Consider the following 22,572-nt stretch of genomic DNA (forward strand, 5'->3'; position numbering starts at 1 on the left):
CATATCAAGATTAATATATATAATAAATTAAATATATCGTAACATATATATTTAAATATTAAATTCTAAAAAAATTATTTTTACTAGGCTAGTTTTTTGAGGTATTTTTGTATGTTTTTAACAATCATATAATAACATATCTATAGTTTGACTAATATTTAAGCCAACTATTATTTTTTTGAAAAATCGTTGAGTCAATTTAAATCGATTAATATTGATATATTATTTTGAAAAATATAGCATAATTAAGTAATAAATTCACTATCATTTTATATACATTTCAAGTCCAACCATATATATTTACATTAAATCCAATACCTATATTCAAATTAAGTCCAACCCAACACATATAGAAAATTAACTAATAAATTTTCTACCATAATTTTTAACATCAAAGCCCAATAAACAAACAAATATATATATATAAATATATATATATATATATATATATATATATATTCACACATAAACCAAGAATTGGGATGGACACCCACCATAACCCTTGCATAGATCCGTCTCCGGTTCCCACACTAAAGTTTCACTTTTGAATTATAATTCCAACCAAAAATCAAACATAGATTGACGTTTGTTCGACAAATATACTAATCTATGTTTTTAATAGAAGAGTGATATTTACACTCAAAAAATTGTTAATCACACACCATTTTATTTTTTATTATTTTATTTGACATAAATGCCCTTATATATGACCTTCTTTATATACATGATATTGATTGATTAACCTTCCAAACTTAAACTTTCTCATATTAACTATTATAATTTTTATTTTATTTTATAAATTTTTAATTATACGTTTAGTTAAATAAAATAATAATAAATCTACACATTAAGTTTAGATTATAATATATTTTTATTTAGATCTCGACTTTATTAAAAATATATAAAGTTTTATTTATGAAGTTTTCATTAAATAAAATCAGACATAAAATATTAAATAAATTTAAATTTGTTACTAAATTTAGTTATGTTATTTTGATTTTTAATTTTTAAATACATGTTATTTTATTTTTATTCATTATTTTTTCTCAAGAATTGAATAAGAACAAATAAAGTTCAAAATGAAAATAGTTTTAATTAGATTATTTAAAAAAAACAATTATCTTTGATTTACTTAATATTATTAACTTGATTTTATTTGTTCGAAGTAAATTCACCTAATTTCTTTTCGTTGATAGTCAAATCAAGCAATATACATAACCATGTAATTATATCATACACACTTGAGGACAATATTACAAAATCACGATCCTAACTGATATTTCACTGAATCAAAAATAAAAAAAAATAGAGTATAACTATATACTTTTGCATATAATATCCTTTAAAAAAAAGCATAAATTTAGTTTTATAATTAAAATATTCAGTGACATAATTTTTAAATTATTTTAAAATAAAATTTTTTAAAATAAAGTTTATATATTATAATAATATGATATTTTCTATGTCGTAAAATAATTTTATTAAAAAAAATTAACTTTTAAATATATATTATATATGGAAGTTTTATTTTATATTCATACTAATATATCTAATAAATAAGAAATTATGTAAAATTTAAATAGATCAATTGGCTTTACAAAATTAGGAAGAACATGTAGGGATATAAATGTCAATTTATAAAATAAATAGGTGAAATTGAGTGTGATTAATATATTTTGAAGTGTAAATAACACTTTTCTTTTTAATATTGCGCGTGTTGTAAGAAAAAAAAAACGAACCGTGAATTTTGTGTTTGTTTTGTGTGTAAAAGAGATATTGGAGGATTTTATTTAACAATTGATTCAAATTATACCAATTTTTGGATTGAAAAAATAAATTTAAATTCATGTCTCATCAAATAATAGCTAAACATATTAAGCAAATCAATGCTCACATCTAAATATGTGCGTGAGTTCATAATCATTCTTTCAGTAAGACCAAGAAAGTTTGAAAATGCTCATATTTCAATTTTAATTTGTTCACGAATAACGAATCAATATAGTAATTTTAATTCAATGATTTGATTGATATAAGATAAATAATTAATGATTTGATTGATGTAAAAATTATAATTAATAGATGAATAAATAATATGATGAAAAGAATGTGTGATTGACAGGATAATTTTATACATAGATTATTAATAATGATACCAAACAGAGCCATAATAGATTTCGAATCCTCACAAATCAAAGCTATTTTAAATTCATCCATTAAATTATCAATGAAAATCCAATTACTGCATGATCCAAACACTATGTTATGATGAAATATTAGATTAAGAGAAGTAGATTTCACCAATTAATCTAGAACTATGTGTGATCTTTGCCACATTCTCATGGAAGGGAGATCACCATTCACATTTTTCTAAACCATTTTAAAAAGGAGTTATTTGCACCAACCAACCCTGTGAAATATTGAAAATGCACATTTCTTCCATGTGAAATTTTAATAGGCATCTTCAACTCTGACCTTTTAAAAAATTAGCACACTCGCTCATTCAGATAAGTGATTATTGCGCACGCGTCCCTCATGCGACTGAGCAAAAATTTTGATATTTTTTTTGCACCAAATACCCCTGTGAAATATTAAAAATGCATATTTGACCCCCGTAAAAATAATTTTTAAATCTATTCAACCCATAATACACGATTTTTAATAAAATACAATTATAAATATTTAGAAAACATTTTTTGTTTTATTAAATTTTTATTTTTTATTTTAATTATATTATCATTAATTAATTATTTCTAAAAAATATTATTGCTTTAGCATGGAGTTATTTGCACCAACCACCCCTATGAAATATTGAAAATGCGCATTTCTCCCTGTGAAATTTTAATAGACATCTTTGTTAGGATCGAAAAATGTCTTTCTTAGTTATATGGAGTTCAGATGGGTTAATAAATGAACTCTTGTTTTTCTCGTGTGTCTATGTTAATCAATCAGTGCGGAAAAGATTGGCTAACAGATTGAACACAGATCAAATGGCTTGGTTGAATTCGTGAGGTAAGTGAATGTGTTTGACAGATAAGAAATAACACAAAGACTTGTTTCTAGATGTTCGGAGTTTAATCTCCTACGTCACCCCTTCTTCCACCTCGGAAGGATTCACTCTCTTCTAGAAGACTTTGATCTTATACAAGCAATTTGCACAGATCCGATCCAAGATTGGACTTACACTGCTGCCTAATCTCAGAACTCCTAGACACTCAAGAACACAGCCTTTGTTTGTTTCTTGTTACAAAGGTAGTATTTTACAGAACACTCAACTGATCTGATATAATCTTACAACTCGATATTTCTGATCGTGTATTCTCTTCTCTTTCTGTAGCTCTCTTTTTCTTTTCTTGCTTGTCTCTTGTATTTATAGCCTCCAGAAAGTATCCGTTAAGGTGTTCAACAAGTATCCTTAATTTGCTCTCAGATCTTGACTTTCTGGTTCTTTGTTGGCAACGTTCAAATCTTCATTTATTGCCTTTGTCTTTTAGCACAACGGCTCTTTGATATTCTATAATCATTTGATCTTGCTTGATTGATCTGCTTACTTGATTGCTTTCCAGATGATGTTTCTTTGATCTACTTTCTTGTGCATAGATCTGCTTCTTCTGCTTCTTCAATTGATCTGCTTCTTCAATTGATGACTTAAGTAATTTTTCAAACACCGAAACTTAGATCTTGAATTTCTAACAATTTTCCCCTTTTTGGTGTTTGATAAAAGTAAGCAATTTATCTGTCATTTTCCCTCTTTTTGACAATCGCATCAACTGATGATCTTTTCCTTTTTAGTTGTTCTTTGATCTGCTCTCACTTTCTCTGAATCTGTTCCCCCTTAAAAGGTGATGTCAAATGAATTGTTCAAATTTCTAGCTTGTCTGATCTGGTTGACTGATCTGGTCATGTCTGAGCTTTAACTGATATGATCTGGTTCAATTGATCTAGTCTCTTAGTTGATCTTCATCATTCCAATTGATCTGGCTCGTTTATGATTCGATCTGATCTTTTATGGTTCGATTGATCTTGTCTGATCTGATTGAACTTTGATCTGGTATGGTTTGATTTGTCTGGTCTGGTCCAATATGATTTGATCTGACGTTGATCTGGTCCAACTTTAATCTGATCTGGTCTTGTTGATCTTTGATCTGATCTGGTATGTTTCGTCTGATCTGATCTGCTCCAACTTATCTGGATTCTTATCTCTTGCTCTGTATCTTCGAGTTGATATGTTACCGCCAAGTTGATCTGGCTCATTTTGCGTCTATTGATCTGCTTTACTCAGTTCTTCTGTTCTTCCTTCTTCTTCTCGACTGGTCTGCTTTCTTCTTTAATTAAGATGCCAGAGAGAATCTTCATTCCCCCTTAATCTGTTGCATTTCTCTCCAGATTTTGTGTTGTGTGATGTTTTCTTGTGATCTTCAAAATCTCTTTTAGATGAAATCCCATCGAGCTTTTATTTTTCACAGTTCTTCATCTAATCTCCAAGATTGGTGCGGGTTCGCATGCTTTTCATAGCAACAGCGCTATCGCGCTTTGGACGAGCGCTACTGAAGTGCTATCGCGCTTCCAAGGAGTGCTATGAGCGTTATCGCGCTTCTAAGGGGCGCTAGTAGCGCTATCGCGCTATTGAGGGGCGCTATCGCGCTAGCAAGGGGCGTTACTTTTTTGTTCTGCTGAGCGACAATTTGCAAAAAATCATATCTCATAATATAGCCGTCGGATCAAGCTGAAATTTGGACATAAGCTTAAAAACATCTTAAACTTCATTATGAACGGTCAAGATTGGATATAGTTTTCTCTAACATCCTCTGTAATTTTCTGAAGCTTGCTGTTCTGTAATTCCTTTCTCAATTCTTCTCAGTACTTGTCACCTGCAAATACAAATAAAAATATGCTATGGTACCCATATCTTATGTGGGTCCTCGATGGATTAGTCCTTTAGGAACCCAAACTTTGATTAATCTAACAGGTCGATCATTGAAAGTGTCCCATAAAGTTTGTATATTGTGGCGTGTGTGCTGATGATATGTATGTGAATGATAAATATGATATGCATTGTGTCGTTTGTGCATTGGATATGTCTGTCTAGATTGATTGTACAAGTTAGGCCTCCAATATCTCTTTTGAACGGATCTATTTTTGAAATAGGGTGGTCTATGTTGTACCTTCATAGAGTCTTGTCTTGCTTGACCATATCCAGATCGAACTAGTCTTTTCTTGATCCAGCTTGAGTTAGAACTCTCTGTTTCCACATATCACAATCCTCGATTGTAAAGAGTTTTTGGTTGAGATATAGGTGAACTGACATGATTATCAGGTTCTATATTTTCATATATCGTGCTGGACTTGACAAATTTCACATAATTTGAAGTGTTCTTGTCCAGACAGGATTGAGTACTTTTCTCAGTTGATCTGCAGTCCTTGTCATCAAAGCCGAGACCTGTCTTGTCTCCAAAAGACTTTTGTGACTCTTGCATCTCAGTCAACAAAACAGAGGACTTATTCCATGTGTGAAACGCCCCACTGTATCAAAACGGGTCTTTTCAGCGTGCTTATGTCCTCACTCACACGCACCTTGGAAAACTTTCCAGGGGGTCACCCATCCTATAATTGCCCCAAGTCAAGCACGCTTAACTTTGGAGTTCTAATGTGATGAGCTTCCGAAAAGAAGATGCACCTTCTTGATATGAATAGTACATATGAAATCTTTTAAGCCCTCCTCAACTATGTAGTCCCATACCTACACAGTCTCAGAATCCCTCTCATTCCGGCACGGGATCGGTTCATTCATGTCTCCCTCCGCCTAGAAGCCTACCAGGAGCCGCTCATTGTCCGTGCAACCTCTTGGCACCGGCGATCACTCCCTGTCTCTTCAGTCCCGGACGTCTCATGCCCACCAGCTTCCGCTTGGTTCGTCCCCGAACCATACCGTACTAAGAGAGGTCGGCTTTGATACCATTTGAAACGCCCCACTGTATCAAGACGGGTCTTTTCAGCGTGCTTATATCCTCACTCACACGCACCCTGGAAAACTTTTCAGGGGATCACCCATCCTATAATTGCCCCAAGTCAACCACGCTTAACTTTGGAGTTCTTATGTGATGAGCTTCCGAAAAAAAGATGCACCTTTTTGATATGAATAGTACATATGAAATATTTTAAGCCCTCCTCAATCATGTAGTCCCATACCTGCACAGTCTCAGAATCCCTCTCATTCTGGCACGGGATCGGTTCATTCATGTCTCCCTCCGCCTAAAATCCTACCAGGAGCTGCTCATTGTCCGTGCAACCTCTTGGCACCGGCGATCACTCCCTGCCTCTTCAGCCCTGGACGTCACATAATGAAATACCTACTACTACTAAATGCGGAAATATATATATTTTTTAAAAATACTAAAAATAATACTATACATATATGCCCATACACATATATATAAACATGCAAGAAAAATATATCTTATTAAATAAAATACCTCAAATAATAATAAACAACTAGCAACTTAAAAAGGTTTCATGCATTAAATAATATAATAAGTATACCAGTGAAAAACTCCCATAAGCGGAAATAATAAATAAAATATAACTTGCTTAAAAACTCAACATAATAAAAATAAATGTTTCTGTACATGATACTTAAAACATCAGCATCGGTCACGGGGCCACTGTTCCGTGAGCTCATACATCCTCACCACTGGTATGAGCTAAATATGCATCATCAGACTCACCTGCACCATATAAGTGTAGTGAGCCTAGGGGCTCAACATGTCTAATCCTTTATAACAAGGATTAAAATAATGCATCAAATAATCATACTAATACATATACATGATACATGAACATGCATGGAAACATTTTCATAACATAAATGCTGAATCATAATCTTAAACATAATCATAATCTTTTCTTCATCATACATAACATAGTTGAGCATGGTATTTTGAAACATAATATGGTCCTATCAGTAAGTGTGACTAAATCTGTGCCGATTGATCAGTCTCTTGAACCAACGTACGTGGCGGTGATAAATCACCTCTGTGCTGGTAGTAAACTACCTCTTAACATAAATAGTGGATAACCACCTCTGTGCTGTCACACTACTTCAATTCCCATCATAAAAATATTTTGCTGCTCAACACTTGATCATAATCATAACATATAAATTTTCATGAATGCATGCACTGAAAATATGTCCGTAATATATATTTAATTGATTTTTCATAATAATTAGACTTATACTTAAAATACTTTCATGCATAAAATAAATTAAATATATATTCCGAACTTAGTAATTTTTTATGGGTTGGTCCAAACTACTGATCACTCACTCTAAGCCCATTAAACTTAAATAAAAGCCCAATAGCAATAAATTCTTAATTAAATGTCATTAATCATAAATAGGCCTAATTAAAAACATTTAAGCCCATTAACTTAAGTTAAGCCCAAAAATCATATTTTAGCACAAATAAATTAATTAAACTTAACTGGGCCTAAATAAAATATTTAAGCTCATTAACTTAATTAAACCCAATAAAACTCTAGACTGGCCCAAAAATCAACTGACTGGCCCAAAAATTTCAATGGGCTCCCAAGCCCATAAAAAAATCATTGGACTAACTTAAATAAATTATTTAAGGCCCAAATAAAATTATTTGAAAGCCCAAATAATTTTCTAATTAATTATTTGGCCCTAAAAAAATAATAAGCTCATTAATTGCTTAGAAATTAAAATACCCGAGCCCGGCCCACCTAGCCCGGACCCGAAACCTACTGACCCAACCCATAACTCTCCAGAACCGACCCGGACCGCCCCAGCCCGGCCCAGCCCGAAAAAGAAGCAGCCCAGCCCGAAACTCCTCCCCCTACCCCTTTCTCGGCCAGTAGCTTGAGCAGTTCCACGAGATTCGTTCATGCCGCCTGCTCCGGCAACCGTTGGCCGTGAAACCACCGTCCAAATGTATTACACTCAAAGACGTTTCCAACAAGCTAAAAACCAGCAAAAACCATGTCCTAACAAAGGATAACGAACCTCTGCAAGTTGGCCTATCCTGGACTCGCACGCATACCTGAGCAATGCCGGGACTTTCGATCGTTCTCCATGATCCGACCACCAATGACTGTGAAACCACTTCCTAATCCTATCCAACATCTATAGGGTTCAAACCCTTCAAACCTCACCCAAAATAGTAGCCTGAGGAAGGAGAACGAAGTCTTCTTCCTCAGAACCCTGAACCTGCGTGAGTTGTGCATCAGAAATGAAGGGCTTCATTTTAGACCCATCCAACCCCAAACCGACCACCCTAATCGACCATAGGGACCCAAAGGAACCCCTAAGACCCCTGACCAGCAGCCATGCACGCCCATAACCATAAAAACGTGAGTATGAACCATGAAAACAACCAACACATGAATCAAACCATGAATACCATCAAGTTCTTGCATATTAATCGTGAACCTCAATATCAAACAACAAAAATCTGTCAATAATGCATACACAGCTTATATGGTGTCCAAACGAAGAAAATAGACATGCCTTTGATTTTATTTAACGAAGACTATTGCGTATTCGGGCTCCGGGACGACGAACCGGCGAAAACCCTTTGAAAAGCTTTGAAGCTTGGCTATGGTGGCTGCTACAGTTGCTTGGAAACGTGAGAAGGATGGTGCCAGAGGGTGGAGGCGGCTGATGGGGTTTTTAGGCGTGGGGTAGGGAGGGATTTTTTGGGATTATTTTGGGTAGATTAGGTTAATAGATAATATAATTTAATCAGATAGATAATATTGTTGGAACACGCGTTCTCTGATCACACGGATGTGATACCCGGAGCAGCGAAAGTTTAAAAAATTTTGTTTTTCGATATGAAACGATTCCATATCGTGGGTATAAAATACTAACGATTAAAATCTTGCAAGTAAAAATATAAATTCACAATTAAATATTTTTATCTCTTCAAGCTAAGGCTTGATTATGGACTCCAACAGAATTTAATCTGCTCTTCTTGTAAATCCCGGGAACCGATGACTATCACGATCAACCTCCGGAATTAAGTCCACGAATAGAAAACTAAAACCCTCTGATTGATTGCACTAGAATCAATCAGATGTTTATCGAAGAGAATAAACAGATTTGATCTGTCAATTCAGAATGTAATTTTTCACAAAAATTACAAACTGAATTATCTCAAAAAGGAGCAGAGGAATTCGAAAATTCCCCTTGAAATATTATGCAGTATTTTCGAAAATTGCAAGAGTGAATGTTATGTAATTTTCGAACACTACACATGTATTTATAGATAATTTCTAGACTAGATTAAGTTATAATTGTATTAGGACACTAACTCCTTAGGACCCACAATCCATAACTTAAGCCCAACAAGCCAAGCCTGTTATTATAAAAATTAATATAAAATTCATCGTGACTCCAATTGATAAACTGATTTTACCAATGTGCACAGAAACCATTTCTGCATCTTTTAAAGTCAAGATAATTTTTTTGAATCCGAATTCAGTGATTTCCAAAAATGTCCATCCCTATGTCATTTTAGGAAATTCCATTCCCTTTTAGTTAAGAAGTCCAACTTCTCTTTCATTAAATTTAAATCTTTAAATTTAACTATCTCAACGGTGTTTAGTAATCTATTACTTGTGTGACCCTCAATGGTTCAGGGATACAGCTAGTCATGGGCTCACAACTCCTTGTGACCCGGAACAACAATTTTCGACTTACCCATCGAATCATGGTAAGAGCGCCTAGCAACATCCCCCCATGATTCCCTAGGTATCACTGATAGTGCCTGCAATAACCAGTAGATTTTGGTTAGCGTACAGTACGGTCCCTTCATCCATATATCCCGATCGAATCAACAACCATTGGTGCATCGAGAGTCGTTCGAGATTCGATAACTATGCATTACATCTTGGAGATCAAATAGTGACATCGCATGTGTTACTAGGAAAACCGAGTAACCTAAAACACATCATGTACTTTGGCCAGAGATTCGTCACACTAATATCTCCTCATATCGCATAGGATATCCACACTCGCAAGTATGTGGTGAATCCTTGACAACAAAGCATCGACTCCTATATGTGTCATAACTGTACCCAATCCCGACACCTGATGACCCCAATAGAGTCGGTAAACGAGTCAAAGTACAGTACTAGCATATAGAGTTTCAATGATGTTTCAAGTAGTAAGGACTAATGGTGTACAACCAAAACCGCGGACTTATCCACTCAAATAATAATAACCACTTGGAAAGTCCGAATAGGGTAGTCCGATCATTCATCATATGAATATCCATTTGCATGCTTTGAACATCTCCATGTCCATTACCAATGAAACGTGGTACTTGGCATCGCAAATGCTAGTCTCAATCTCGAGCGATCCTTATCCTTATTAGCGGACGACTCAATTGACTAGGAACTGTTTAGAATATACAGTGACTATAAGATGTGTTTCATAATAGTGATCTCTCTTTATTCACTATCTCATCTTACTTATACTATAGTATATTCAAGGTCTTTATCAAAACAACAATAGTATATCACAATATAACAATATGAAGAAAGACAAAGAAAATGCCATTAATGAATGTAAATTATATTAAACAAAGATTGTTTATACATAGAGTCATAAAAAGCCCTTAGCCACAAGTTGGCTAACCGGGCACCCACTCTTTCAAATATAGCATAAAATACACAAATTTTAAACCCTTAAAAATACATACTAATCTGATATAAAAGTATAAATCCCGAAATATTAAAATGGGCTATTTTTAAAATTCAATAAAAGTCAATACATGGACTAATTTTGGCTAAAAATCAATCCTTAAATAAATATATAATTAAATACTAAAATTTTCTTGATAAAATACCTGGACTAATTTTGGCTAAAAATCAATCCTTAAATAAATATATAATTAAATACTAAAATTTTCTTGATAAAATACCTTAAAATATTATTTTAAGGCTCATAAAACTCATAAAATATTTTTGGCTAAAAATATTGGTATCTCGTCCGTCCACAGTCCCGTCTACGCGATCAAATCAATAAAATTCTCAAAAATCTAAAAATTCTAATATTGCGGGTTAAATGCTAAAATAAATTAAATCATGCATACAAATCACATAATAACACATAAATATCATTTAACCCGAATTTATAAAATTTAAATAATTAAATTTTCCTAATTATGCATGCGAATTTACGTATAAAAATTTCCGGGTATTACAATTCTCCCCCCCTTAAAATAAATTTAGTCCTCGAAATTCGATTGATCAAACTCTAATAACGGAGTCTCTCAAAACCCAATCTACTAAATCTATGATTACCTATCTTGTTCCCAAGCTTCAGTATCCCAAAAGTCATGCTTCTGCTGCGCACTCTGATAAAAAAAGTATTTTATCCTTATCAGGTGTCCTCTTCATCTCTATCAAACCTACATTTATAAACTTTCTCTACTGAAACACCTCATAAAGAGAATCATTACAATTTACTTGCATTTCACTGTAAATAAAATCTGACATTTAATACAAATCTTAGTACTATAATGAAAGTACAACCACCAACTTACCTCAACTTATACATAAAACTCAAATATTAACTCTACTATTCATCTTCCTAAACACAATAGTCGCACTATGCCAAAACTTGACTGATTTTATATGCTTATACACTCTACTTATCAATCCTCCAACACTCGTGAGCCGAACTTTTGTTCCCAAATTTGCTTATTAAATAATAGGATTACAATATCAACTCCAATAAATTTACCTTGTAAAGCTTATCCACACACTAGCCTTCTATAACAAGTCAAACATCTATGAGTCAAATATCTGTCATTCATCGCAATTTTTTTCAACTCATCCATTTACCACTACACTTCCAACTATTGAACACTTGAAAGTCTTAAATCTCGGGTGCTATAAATCTATGAAACCCAAAAAGTGAATTTAGTGGCGAACGTCATGTACAACATAACTTCTCCTAACCTCAGGAATATGCTTAAAATATAAGAATTCTAATTCTGTGTATAGTTTAGGCTTAAGACACTTAGATTTTCCTATTGGAGGAGTGAAATTCCCCGAATCGTATTTACATATCATCGTCTCTAAATAGCGTAAACATATAACATTCGATAGTTAATTCCATATCGTTTCCTAGTTGCCTCTACTTATAGTCCATTGAATCTGAACTCCTCAAAATCAAAATACTTAGTCAATCACCAAATAAACTGAATAATCCGCTCACAAGTATTACATGTTGGTCCCATGTATAGTCAAAACACAACTAGTACCTTTTTGCTCATGCATCACAAAAATCTTGGTGGAGACAAATCTATAACATGACCTCGTAATTCAAATTTATACAACTCAAGGATATTGAAAGAATATCAATACCAATACTTATATACAATTAACACCAACCATGCGAACCCTTAAGTCTTATCAAAGATTATCCAATTCTTTATCAAACTAACTCCATGATTATTCTTATTCTCAAAGATTCAAGAACCTAATACAAAACATACTTATCATCAATTTATACCTCATATAATTAAGAGTACAAACTTAAAACCACAAACCATCAAACTATAACCTCATGGTACAAGTGCCATCTCCAAGAAAATCACGACTTCTTCGTCAAAGGAAAAACCTTAATAGTTAAATGAATGACAATATGATATCTGGGAACCCAACTAGCATAATTTGACTCATGTGGGCTTAATTCCCAAACATATATACTAGCCTCTATAAAGTAACATTTTAAATTCACCAAAGAAGAAAATGATACAACCCTCGATTAAACATTCTTGCGAGGAATCCTACTCTCGCCTCAAGCAATAATTCTATTGCTATCAAATAAACTTAATACTTCTTATAGGAATTTACCTTTATTGTTCTATCTTTTGTTATACCTTCATAAAATTTCCTCGATAGGCTCGCTACCTCTTACCAGCACAAACCCAATAATTTACCAATGAAATCATTCTAACTTAAAATCAATAAGTTACTACAAAAATTCGAATGACAACCCATATATCATAAATATCAAACTTAGTTTCAACAAAAATAAAACCGAATTCCCAAATTCGAAATTCCTTGTGGACAACCTGTCGTATAACATGTCTTGGGGCATACTGCATCACCACACATTCTTCACGTAAATCGCAATACATAACTAAGTATTTTAAAACTTTGCTAACATAAAGTCTTAAGTCATAACATATGCTCCTGATAAATCATAATAAAACATTTAAAACTTACAAACCGATAGTGAGATTTCTGAGCTTCACGTGGCAGTAGGACACCCTCCAAGGACCGTGTTTTGATACCAAATGAAACACCTATTACTACTAAATGCGGGAATATATATATTTTTTAAAAATACTAAAAATAATACTATACATATATGCCCATACACATATGTATAAACATGCAAGAAAAATATATCTTATTAAATAAAATACCTCAAATAATAATAAACAACTAGCAACTTAAAAAGGTTTCATGCATTAAATAATATAATAAGTATACCAGTGAAAAACTCCTATAAGCGGAAATAATAAATAAAATGTAACTTGCTTAAAAACTCAACATAATAAAAATAAATGTTTCTGTACATGATACTTAAAACATCAGCATCGGTCACGGGGCCACTGTTCCGTGAGCTCATATATCCTCACCACCGGTAGGAGCTAAATATGCATCATCAGACTCACCTGCACCATATAAGCATAGTGAGCCTAGGGGCTCAACATGTCTAATTCTTTATAACAAGGGTTAAAATAATGCATCAAATAATTATACTAACACATATACATGATACATGAACATGCATGGAAACATTTCCATAACATAAATGCTGAATCATAATCTTAAACATAATCATAATCTTTTCTTCGTCATACATAACATAGTTGAGCATAGTATTTTGAAACATAATATGGTCCTATCAGTAAGTGTGACTAAATCTGTGCCGACTGATCAGTCTTTTGAACCAACGTACGTGGCGGTGATAAATCACCTCTGTGCTGGTAGTAAACTACCTCTTCATATAAATAGTAGATAACCACCTCTGTGCTGTCACACTACTTCAATTCCCATCATAAAAATATTTTTCTGCTCAACACTTGATCATAATCATAACATATAAATTTTCATGAATGCATGCACTGAAAATATGTTCGTAATATATATTTAATTGATTTTTCATAATAATTAGACTTATACTTAAAATACTTTCATGCATAAAATAAATTAAATATATATTCCGAACTTAGTAATTTTTCATGGGTTGGTCCAGACTGCTGATCACTCACTCTAAGCCCATTAAAATTAAATAAAAGCCCAATAGCAATAAATTCTTAATTAAATGTCATTAATCATAAATGGGCCTAATTAAAAATATTTAAGCCCATTAACTTAAGCTAAGCCCAAAAATCATATTTTAGCACAAATAACTTAATTAAACTTAACTGGGCCTAAATAAAATATTTAAGCTCATTAACTTAATTAAACCCAATAAAACTCTAGACTGACCCAAAAATCAACTGACTGACCCAAAAATTTCAATGGGTTCCCAAGCCCATAAAAAAATCATTGGGCTAACTTAAATAAATTATTTAAGGCCCAAATAAAATTATTTGAAAGCCCAAATAATTTTCTAATTAATTACTTGGCCCTAAAAAAACAATAAGCTCATTAATTGCTTAGAAATTAAAATACCCGAGCCCGGCCCACCTAGCCCGGACCCGGAACCTACTGACCCGACCCATAACTATCCAGACCCTACCCGGACCGCCCCAGCCCGGCCCAACCCGAAAAGAAGCAGCCCAGCCCGAAACTCCTCCCCCTACCCTTTCTCGGCCAGCAGCTTGAGCAGTTCCACGAGATTCGTTCATGCCGCCTGCTCCGGCAACCGTTGGCCGTGAAACCACCGTCCAAACGTATTACACTCAAATACGTTTCCAACAAGCTAAAAACCAGCAAAAACCATGTCCTAACAAAGGATAACAAACCTCTGCAAGTTGGCCTATCCTGGACTCGCGTGCATACCTGAGCAATGCCGGGACTTTCGATCATTCTCCATGATCCGATCACCAATGACTGTGAAACCACTTTCTAATCCTATCCAACATCTATAGGGTTCAAACCCTTCAAACCTCACCCAAAATAGTGGCCTGAGGAAGGAGAACGAAGTCTTCTTTCTCAGAACCCTGAACCTGCGCGAGTTGTGCACCAGAAATAAAGGCTTCGTTTTAGACCCATCCAACCCCAAACCGACCACCCTAATCGACCATAGGGACCCAAAGGAACCCCTAAGACCCCTGACCAGCAGCCATGCACGCCCATAACCATAAAAACGTGAGTATGAACCATGAAAACAACCAACACATGAATCAAACCATGAATACCATCAAGTTCTTGCATATTAATCGTGAACCTCAATATCAAACAATAAAAATCTGTCAATAATGCATGCATAGCTTATATGGTGTCCAAACGAAGGAAATAGACATGCCTTTGTTTTTATTTAACAAAGACTATTGCGTATTCGGGCTCCGGGATGACGAACCGGCGAAAACCCTTTGAAAAGCTTTGAAGCTTGGCTATGGAGGCTGCTACAGTTGCTTGGAAACATGAGAAGGATGGTTCCAAGGGGTGGAGGCAGCTGATGGGGTTTTTAGGCGTGGGGTAGGGAGGGATTTTTTGGGATTATTTTGGGTAGATTAGGTTAATAGATAATATAATTTAATCAGATAGATAATATAGCATAAAATACACAAATTTTAAACCCTTAAAAATACATACTAATCTGATATAAAAGTATAAATCCCGAAATATTAAAATGGGCTATTTTTAAAATTCAATAAAAGTCAATACATGGACTAATTTTGGCTAAAAATCAACTCTTAAATAAATATATAATTAAATACTAAAATTTTCTTGACAAAATACCTTAAAATATTATTTTAAGGCTCATAAAACTCATAAAATATTTTTGGCTAAAAATATTGGTATCTCGTCCGTCCACAGTCCCGTCTACGCGATCAAATCAATAAAATTCTCAAAAATCTAGAAATTCTAATATTACGGGTTAAATGCTAAAATAAATTAAATCATGCATACAAATCACATAATAACACATAAATATCATTTAACCCGAATTTATAAAATTTAAATAATTAAATTTCCCTAATTATGCATGCGAATTTACGTATAAAAATTTTCGGGTGTTACAATGTGGTTATCAGTTCAATAAGTTTTAAGTTTTTTGACTTTAACTGCTGACTTTCCACTAGTAGCTTATCATTTTCAGTCTTAAGCTTGACAATCTCTGCTTCTAGACTGATTTTCTCAACTGATGTTTCCCAATTGGGTTCAGTTGAGCAGTCCGACAGATCATTTTGCTTGGCCTTAACTTCCTCAAATTCTAAGCACATTTGTTGATACTCATTACTCATGTCATGTAATGCATTTGCTAAATCTTCTCGTGTAAATTCATCTGAGTTGAAATCAAATACCTGTTCACTGGAGAAGAGTTGATCTGATAATTGATTGCTGATAGATGGTTGGTCACTTTTGGCCATAAGGCAGCTATCTTTATCTTTGTCATCAGAACTTGATGTGCTTACTGAACAACAAGATTCTTCAATAAAAGCGATTGGTTCAGTTGAGCAACGTTCGAGAAAGTCAGATGAATGAATTGGTTGACTTGTGCTCTCTTCATCATTTGATCTGGAACTATCTGAGCAGCAGAGTTCTTTAAGATCTTCAATCATTGGACTCCTGATCTGCTCAGCCTCCTCATCTGTTCCAAGCTTGATTAACTGCTGCCAAAGATCCTTAGCAGTGGAGCATGTCTCAATAGTTTTGGCAGTGCAGTTGTCCATAGTGGTGTACCAGAAGCTTTTAGCAATATCACTGAATGCCGCCATTTGAATATGTTCAGAGACGAGAAAGAACCTCGCTTTGATACCACTTGTTAGGATCAAAAAATGCCTTTCTTAGTTATATGGAGTTCAGATGGGTTAGTAAATGAACTCTTATTTTTCTCGTGTGTCTATGTTAATCAATCAATGCGGAAGAGATTGACTAACAGATTGAACACAGATCAAATGGCTTGGTTGAATTCGTGAGGTGAGTGAATGTGTTTGACAGATAAGAAATAACACAAAGACTTGTTTCTGGATGTTCGGAGCTCAATCTCCTACTTCACCCTTTCTTTCACCTCGGAAGGATTTACTCTCTTCTAGAAGACTTTGATCTTATACAAGCAATTTGCACAGATCCAATCCAAGATTGGACTTACACTGCTACCTAATCTCAGAATTCCTAGACACTCAAGAACACAGCCCTTGTCTGTTTCTTGTTACAAAGGTAGTGTTTTACAGAACACTCAACTGATCTGACATAATCTTACAACTCGATATTTTTGATCGTGTATTCTCTTCTTTTTCTGTAGCTCTCTTTTTTTTTTTCTTGCTTGTCTCTTGTATTTATAGCCTCCAAAAAGTATCCGTTAAGGTGTCCAACAAGTATCCTTAATTTGCTCTCAGATCTTGACTTTCTGGTTCTTTGTTGGCAACGTTCAAATCTTCATTTATTGCCTTTGTCTTTTAGCACAACGGCTCTTTGATCTTCTATAATCATTTGATCTTGCTTGATTGATCTGCTTACTTGATTGCTTTCCAGATAATGTTTCTTTGATCTGCTTTCTTGTGCATAGATCTGCTTCTTCTGCTTCTTCAATTGATGACTTAAGTAATTTTTCAAACACCGAAACTTAGATCTTGAATTCCTAACAATCTTCAACCCTGATCTTTTAAAAAATTAGCACACTCGCCCCTTCAGATGAGTGATTGTTGCGCACGCGCCCCTAATGCGACTGAGCAAAGATTTTGATATTTTTTTTTTGTAGAAAATACCCCTGTGAAATATTAAAAATGCATATTTGACCCCTGTGAAAATAATTTTTAAATATATTCAACTCATAATACACAATTTTTAATAAAATCCAATTATAAATATTTAGAAAACATTTTTTGTTTTATTATTTTTTTATTTTTTATTTTAAATGTATTATCATTAATTAATTATTTCTAAAAATTATTATTATTTTATCATGTTGTCATTATTTTATTAAATTCACTTCGTATTTCTAACTTCTCCATTAAACATGCATTCATAAACAAATATTTAAATAATTTCAAGTACCAAAATATTGAACTAAAATGATAATTTCAAACATATTGCTTTTTCAATTTAGGACTATATATTATTGAACCAAAATTTAAATTTTTCGAAAATATGCATTGCACAATTTGTAATAAATAATAAAAAAATAACATGCTTATATAATTCTAAATCGAAAAAGTAACATTCATGAACTTATCATTTGATTCAATATTTTGATATTTTTAGATATTTAAATCCTTATTTATGAATCATGTTTAATGAAGAAGTTGAAAACACGAAGTGATTTGATAAAATAATGATAACGAGATAAAGTAATAAATTTTTTTAAAATAAATTAATTATAAATTTAAAATTTAAAATAAAAATAAATAAATTTAAAAATATTTGGTACTTATCATTTTGATTTAATATTTTGATACTTTTAGGTATTTAAATCTCGTTTATGAATACATTTTTAATGGAGAAGTTGAAAACAAGAAGAAAGTTTAATAAAATAATGATAACAAGATAAAATAATAATATTTTTTTAGAAAACAATTATATAATCATAATAAATTAAAAATTAAAAATAAAATTAATAAAACGAAAAATGTTTGCTAAATATTTTATAATTAGATTTTAATAAAAAATGTGTATTATGGGTTGAATAGATTTAAAAATTATTTTCACATTGGTCAAATATGCATTTTTAATTTTTTACAGGGGTATTTGGTGCAAAAAAAATATCAAAATTTTTGTCCAATCGCATGAGTGGCGCGTGCGCAACAATAACTCATCTGAAGGGCGAGTTTGCTAATTTTTTAAAAGGACAGGGTTGAAGATGCCTATTAAAATTTCACAGAAAAGAAGTATGCATTTTTAATATTTCACAGGGTGGTTGATGCAAATAACTCTTTTAAAAAGATCACCCAAACAAAATAAATTTTTTTCGAACATAACGCATTTTAAAAATATTAATAAAAAATATATAAACATGTCATTTTCTTAGAAGAATTTTTAGGTGCTAGGATTCTTTTTATCTTTGTAAATTTACCCATTTTTCTCCAAAATGACATTTAATGGGGGCGCATATCTATATTATATTATTAAAATAGAAACTTTTTAGTGTCGTGATTATCATCACAATGTCAAATTTACCATTAATTAATTTAATATTCCTTTTTATCATAGCTCTTTAATTACGGAATATTATATTCTTTTTGTGGATATTTACATGTAAATGTCATTTTCATATTTTTTTATTTCATCATTTTTTTATTTTCATTATACAAGCACGCAGTCCGTGCATCTGAGTGTTATATATATATATATATATATATATATATATATAATTTCTTTCATGTGCCCACCTATCATGCCCACTACCATGCCCATCAATGATGTGACACTATTCTATTGGACCACATCTTTATCACATCCAATAGAATAGTGACACATCATTGGTGGGCATGATAGTGGACATGATAGGTGGGCACTTGAAAGAAACTATATATATATATATATATATATATGTTCACAATCATTGGTTTTGTTTAATAAAGAGTAAGAAGCTATCATAACATTTTGATATCCAAGGTAATTGTGATATGATTTCAATTATATACAAGGTGAATGTTATTATTTCAATGATATATACAAGGTAAGTGTTATGATTTCAACAATATAAAATGCTTGTGATCATGAAGCAACAATTACCACGACACTAGTGACCTGCATGCATCGTTTTATGATTACATTTTTGCACTTTTAAAAAGTTTGGTTCTTGTACAGTTTAGCACCATTTTTGTTCTAATATAGTTTAGCATCATGTTCATCAATCGTTGTTTTCTAATTACGTTATTTGGGGTAATTTTAATGTCTATATCCCAACATTGTCTTAGCCTACATTCCAAATCATTGAACTCTTCTACACCTAATGGTTTCACACCGGCTGTGGCTACATGGTAGGGAGCCCTACAGGATCAAGAAGTGGTAATAAACCTTGATTTTATTTAGCTATAAATGTACATCACATAAGTAAATAAAAGGGAAAATTGCATATATCACCCCTGTAAAATCGAGTGTTTGCTGATAACCCCCTATAAAAAATTTTGAGCTAGAAGCCCCTTATGATTCTAAATCTGTAGCATACACCCCCTTCTGGCTAAAAAATGACTAAAATGCCCTTAGCCCCGTTTGGTTTCAAAAGCCAGGCCAAAAAAGCACTTTTTTAAGTGCTTTTTATTTAATAAAGTGTTTGGTTGACAAAAAAAGTGCTTAAATAAGCACTTTTTAAAGTCAAAATTAGAGCTTTTTCAAAAGCCAAAAATTATAGTTTAAAAAAGTGATTTTTTTTAAAAATGTCTACCAAATCCAAACGGGACCTTAATGTTATAATACAATTTAATATTAAAATATATTTCGTGTATGAAAAATATTAGGATAAAATAATTATATATAATTTTCATAGTTATTTAAATAAAATTTGATTATTTTACTCAATTAAATATATAATTATAAAATAAAATTAATTTAATTATTTATTTAAGTAAGTGTATTTTTATCAATTTTTAACTGGAAAGGGTGTGTATGCTACAAATTTCAAATCACAGAAGCTTATTAGCTTAAAAAAATTTCATATGGAGTTATTAGCAAACTCGAGATTTCACATGGGTGATATATGCAATTTTTCCGTAAATAAAATAAGAGTAATGTTACATATACACTGAGTGTTACACGTTGGGTTACACATTACACTTGTGGATTTGCGAACGATGTGGCAAGTGGGCCATATAATGACATTATATCTGCAAGAAACAAGAACATATTCAGGTGTTTGAGAATTCTTTCAATATAAATGTTGGTGCTAAATTTAACGACCTGAAGTTGGTTACACGCGATTATAGAATCCCTAAAAAGCACTTTACATTATTCAATATCTTCCTACTAAGCACCATGATAACAAAATGTTGTTATTTTAAGGTAATATGCAACAAACATCCATCATGTTCAGGATCTCCAATAACTTTAACCATCACAGATGAGTGTCCTGGATCCTGCAACGATGTTCCATATCATTTTGATTTAGGCGAAAAAGCTTTTGGGCTCTTAGCAAAACATGGTCAAGAATACACATTGAGAAATGCTGGTATAATCGATATTGAATTTCAAAGGTACGTATATATATGTGTGTGTATACATGTGTGTGTGTACGCCACGAAGATCCAGGCCCGGACCTGGCATGAGGCGAGTGAGTCCACCGCCTCAGGCCCAGGTTCAAGAGAGGGCCCAAAAAAATACATAAACTATTATTAGTCAATGTGTGCAATAAAATTTTTTAAAATATCGTGATTTTTCCAAAAAAAAAAAATATATTGTCGGAAGTTCCTATCACATCACATGATAATTAATACAGAACAACTCTTGGGTTTCAAAACTTTTACCACTCTCTTTCATTATTAATTCTCGGATTTCATCGACTTACATGTTATTTTTATATTTTTTTCTCTAATTTTTCTGAATTTTTTAGGAATGTATGTGATATTTTTTTTATTCGTTAGCATGATTAGATACAATATAAGAAATTTCTTCAAATAATGCATTAATTTTCTTGAGTTTTGTATATTGTCAAATAATTAATGTTTTTGCTGATAAAACAACAAAGTATTATTTAAATGATTATTTATAATATTTTAGTTTTATTACTTAATGGCATTATAAAGTTTTTGAATATTATATGAATAAAACTATAAAATTTTGCATATTTAATTTTCAAAAACTCTCTTTAATAATTTTTAAAAAGTTGAAAAAAATTATTGTTAAGTTTGACTAAGGCCCCAAAAATAATAGGTACGGCACTGCGAAGATCTATGTTACAGTTACATATATTTTTTCAATATATATTTTGTTTCAGGGTTCCATGCAACTATAAATCAAATATAATGTTTAAAATCGACGCTCGGATCAAACCCCAACTACCTAGCATTTGTAATGGAGTATGTTAACGGAGATGGGGACGTTGGCGCAGTAGAACTACTGCCATTAAATTCGAAAGAGATACCAATGGAGCAATCGTGGGGCACGACATGGAAAGCGGAAATACCTGGAGGAGTAAAAGGTCCTATTCAGTGAAGATAACTACTATTGAATCAAGAAGATCAGTTGTTGCAAAAAATGTGATCCCCGTTAATTGGGCTCCTGGAAAATACTATCAGCCAATAAGGTTTTTTTTTTTTTTTTTTACAATAAATAAATGAGTCCTTAATTGTTCGTGTGAACAAGTATGACAAATTTTATAAAATAAATTAATTTCATTTTCCAATGATCTTAGGATAAATGATCAATAAATCCCTATCAACAAATTTGTCTTTGCCTTCAGTCCCCATGTCAGCAAAT

The sequence above is a fragment of the Henckelia pumila genome, chromosome 3 (genome assembly GCF_033568475.1).
Source record: "Henckelia pumila isolate YLH828 chromosome 3, ASM3356847v2, whole genome shotgun sequence".
Lineage (NCBI taxonomy): Eukaryota > Viridiplantae > Streptophyta > Magnoliopsida > Lamiales > Gesneriaceae > Henckelia > Henckelia pumila.